The sequence below is a fragment of the Cupressus sempervirens genome, chromosome 3 (genome assembly GCF_028749045.1).
Source record: "Cupressus sempervirens isolate cs-2001-9-10 chromosome 3, ASM2874904v1, whole genome shotgun sequence".
In the NCBI taxonomy this organism is placed as follows: Eukaryota; Viridiplantae; Streptophyta; class Pinopsida; order Cupressales; family Cupressaceae; genus Cupressus; species Cupressus sempervirens.
Window position 1 is genome coordinate 972,084 of NC_143120.1, and position 4,810 is coordinate 976,893.

Consider the following 4,810-nt stretch of genomic DNA (forward strand, 5'->3'; position numbering starts at 1 on the left):
ATGTTCGACACATACTGTGTTACTCGACACCAACTATGTTTTACTGATGCTCGACACTTACTACGGATTCACTCGACATCGACTAAGTTTTACTGATGCTTAGCACCTATTACTTGCTCGGCACCCAATCTTGCTCGACTCCTTTTGTTTCACTCAACACACATTAGATTTTTCATTTGCTCGACACTTACTGAAAATTTGTTGGGCATAAACTAGCTTGCTTGACACCCACTAATGAATTTAGTCAAGCTTTGCAGACAACTTTGTTACAACTTATTTTTCTAAAGTTTCTAAGTGTGGCCAACCTCTGTATCATTTTAACATTATCTTAACTAATCCTTGTACTTCATTACGAGACCATAACTCAACCTTTTTATTAAGTATATTTGTTACATCTTATTGATTAAATCATCTTCATCAATCAACTAAGTGATAGTACTTGAATCTTATAAGCAATTGTCATTCCAGAAAATAATAGGTTTGACATCAGTGACAAAAAAATGATTGATAACATTCTTTGTCAACAATCTTCCTTCTTCTCAACAATCTCCCTCTTTCATAGTGATCTTTTCAATTAGATTTCAACAATCTCCCTCTTTGGCATTGATGGCAAACAAAACTGATCAACCAAGTTATCATAATGCCAACTAGGTTAAAATAGTAAATCAAATGCCAAAAAGAAAACTTGTTACCATTGCTATTTTCATCAACTTTCATATCTCCCTCTTTGTTGATACATTGTCTTCTCCTTTTTGTTCTACTCCCTCTCTGATTTATTATCCTGACTGATTCCATAGCTTCTGCTTCTCCCTCTTAACTTCTATTTGCTTTCTCTTTCCTTTCTGTTGTTTGTCTACTATTTCTCCCTCTACATGTTTAATCAGCTTTGATCTTCCTCTTAGCTATTTATTTCTCCCTTTACACATTTGATTTTGTAGATTTGATCAATTTTTGCTATTTCTCCCTCTTTGACAATAATGCCAAAGACATACTATTTCGGCATCTTGTCATGCAAGTGTAACTTTTGTAGGAACTCCAATTTCTCCCTCTATCACCTTACTTGTGACTGATTTGGAATTTTAGGACTTTAATTACTTCAGGCAATACTTAAATTAAGTATCCTCAGCATCAATTTATAACATTTCAGCAATCAACTCATTTGATGTAGGGTAGTCTTGCTTTTTACTTAAGCAGCCTTGGATAGGGGTATCACCCCTAACTTACCTCTAAGATATTCAAATGTATCTTTAGGTAATGGTTTTGTGAAGATGTCAGCAATTTGTTCCTTTGAGTTGACATATTCCATCTTCACTTGTTTGTCTTCCACCCATTCTCTTACATAGTGATACTTAATTGCAATGTACTTTATTTTGGCATGCATAAAAGGATTCTTTGATATGTTGATGGCACTTGTGTTATCGCAATAGAGTATCACAGGTTTAGTCATCTCTTCCTTCATACCTTGCAACAAATGTTTGATCCATACAATATTGGTGTAGTTGATAGCAACAGCAACATACTCAGCTTTAGCTGTGGAATGTGAGGTAAACTTTGCTTTTTGCTAGCCCAAGTGACTAATCTTTTCTGTAAGAAAAGTGGTCCTCCACTGGTGCTTTTTCTATCATCAATATTACCTCCCCAATTTACATTAGTGTAGGCATTCATCTCAAACTTTTAACTCCTCTTGTAGTATAAGCCAAACTCCTTTGTTCCTTTTAGGTACCTCATTATTCTTTTTACTACCATAAGATGATTTTCTCTTAGATTTGCATAAAATCTTGCCACTATTCCAATAGATAATGTAATATCTGGTCTACTATGCACAATATATTGCAACTTTCCAATCATTGATCTATACATTATATGATTTACTTCAGCTGACTCATCATTCTTGGATAGCTTATGTCCTATTACCATTGGTGTATTGACTAGTTTTGAATCCTCTAAACCAAATGTTTTGAGTATCTCCTTGCTGTATTTTAATTGAGTCACAAATATGCCATGTTCCAGTTGATGTACTTGCAATCCAACAAAGAATTTAATTTCTCCAAACATTGACATCTCAAACTTATGTTTCATCTGATCAGCAAAATCTTTGCATAGTACATCTTTTCCTCCAAATATTATATCATCAACAAAGATTTTAGTTATTAGAATATCTTTACCTTTTTCTGCCTTGATATACAGGTTGTTGTTGTCATCTGTTCTCTCAAATCTTATTTTCACTAGATATATGTGAAGTCTCTCATACCATGCTCTAGGTGCTTGTTTCAAACCATAGAGTGCTTTGTGTAGTTTACAAACCATATCTTTGTTGTTGTCATCAACAAATCCCTCTGGTTGTTCTATATAGACTTCCTCTTCTAGTATACCTTTCAGAAAAGTAGACTTTATATCCATTTGGTAGACCTTAAAACCTTTGTAGGCAGCATATGCAAGTAGAGTTCTTACTCCTCCCATCCTTGCAATAGGGGCAAATGTTTCCCCATAGTCCAATCCTTCTTCTTGTGCATAACCTTTATAGACTAGTCTTTCCTTATTTCTTGTGATCTCACCTTTTTCATCTAGCTTGTTCCTAAATACCCACTCGGTACCAATCACATTCTTATCAATTGGTCTTGGAACTAAGGTCAAAGTTTTATTTTTCTCTATCTGCTCAATCTCCTCTTCGATAACTTTACACCAATTGTCATCCTGTAGTGCATCTCTCACTGGTTTCGATTCAATCTTGCTCAATAGACATGATTCATTCCTTAGTCTGTTCCTTGTCATTGGTCTGGCTTCCTTGTCACCAATAATTTGTTTAGCAGGGTGATGTCTTCTTACATACTTGGATAGTCTTGATTCTATCCTTCTTTCCATGTTTGGTCTTTTAGCTTTAGAGTCACTGTGCACATCTCTTTCTGGTATTTCTTCATCTCTTTCATGTGTACTAATTTTAGAATCAGAATGTACATTCTCTTCATTCTGTAACTTGACTTCTGAATGCAACTTGATATTCACTAGTTGTGGCTCAGCTGATACTAAAACTCGTTGTTGATTCCCAACTTGATTAGCAGCATCATCTTTAGCAGGAACTCCTTCATAGAAGTATACAAAGGATCTGTACTCTTTTGGTTTCTTGGTTTCATCAACTTGAACTTTTGTATGCTCATCAAAATTTACATTTTCACTCTCCATAATTTTGTTAGTGTTAGTATTCAAACACTTATATGCTTTACTTCTAGTGGAGTATCCAAGGAATATGCCTTCATCACTCTTTGCATCAAACTTGCCATATCTAGAATCTTTAAGAATATAACACTTACAACCAAACACTTTGAAATGTTTTACATTGAGTGAGTGACCATACTACAATTCAAAAGGTGTTGCATGTGTACCTCTCTTGACTTGTACTTGATTCAAGATGTAAACAACAATACTAACAACTTCTCTCTAGTAATTTAGAGCAACATTCTTCTCCATCATTAATGTTCTAGCACAGTCTATCACTGATCTATTCATTCTTTCTACAATGCGCGCCATTCTATGGGGGAGTTCTAGGTGCTGATGTTTGTCTTTTAATTCCTTTATCATTGCAAAATGTCTCAAATTCCTTAGATGTGAATTCTCCTCCTCTGTCTGATCTCAAGCACTTTAGACTCTTTCCTATTTCCTTCTCAACCCTAGCCAAATACCACTTAAACATTTGAAATGCATCAAATTTTTGTTTTAAGAACATGGCAATCACACAAGCACATTTGGGCTCATTTTTGGACCTTTATTGGTCAAAATTTTGACCTAGTTTTTGACCAAATTCGACCAACCCATTGGCCAAAAATTTTCTTGTCAAAATTTTGACCAAAACCTAGTTGGTCAAAATTTGGTCAAAATTTTGACCAATGGGTTGGTCGAAAACTATGTGTTGCCATGGTGCAATTTGCACCCAAATGTTGGTTGAAATTTTGACCAACACCTGTCAGTTTTTGTCCAGCATTGGTCAAAATTTTGACCAATGCTGTGCATAGCATTGGTCAAAATTTTGATCAATTCTTGTGGAAAACTGTACAACATTGGTCAAAATTTTGACCAATGCTCGGTCAATTTTTTTAAAAAGAAATAAGCAGTTATGAGATGATCAATCAAGAGGAAACAGTTGAGAGGTTAGAGTGTTACAATTTTCAAATGATCATATGAAATGAAATGGGCATGCGAGTAGAAGGAAACTAGAAAGTCATTGTGTATAGATGAAGGTATGAAATGGATGGTTTTGGAGCACTCAGCACAGATACTCAACATTCAGTACATATCATCATTCAAGATCAAATGGGTGTGTGGGATTATACACACAATGAACAATAAAGGAGGGAATTGAACTACTCACACAGGAAGGGTTCAATTCCCTCCTTTATTGTTCACTATGCGTATAATCCCACACACCCATTTGATCTTGAATGATGATATCAACTGAATGCTGAGTGTCTGTGCTAAGTGCTCCAAAACCATCCATTTCATGCCTTCATTTGTACACAATGTCTTTCTAGTTTCTTTCTACTTGCACGCCCATTTCATTTCATATGATCATCTGAAAATTGTGTCACTCTAAGCTCTCAACTATTTCCTCTTGATTGATCATCTCATAACTATTGAATGAGAGCTTTGTGATAAGCTATAGTCATCCATCAAAGCATAAAGGATTTTTTTAGACGGTGTAGATGAAGTAGTAGCATTTGCCTTGGGAGACATGCTTGCAAAATGGAAGCATAGATAAGTCATGTGAACTATTTGACAGGATGCCTGAATGTAATGTGGTCATCAAAAGCCATGGTTG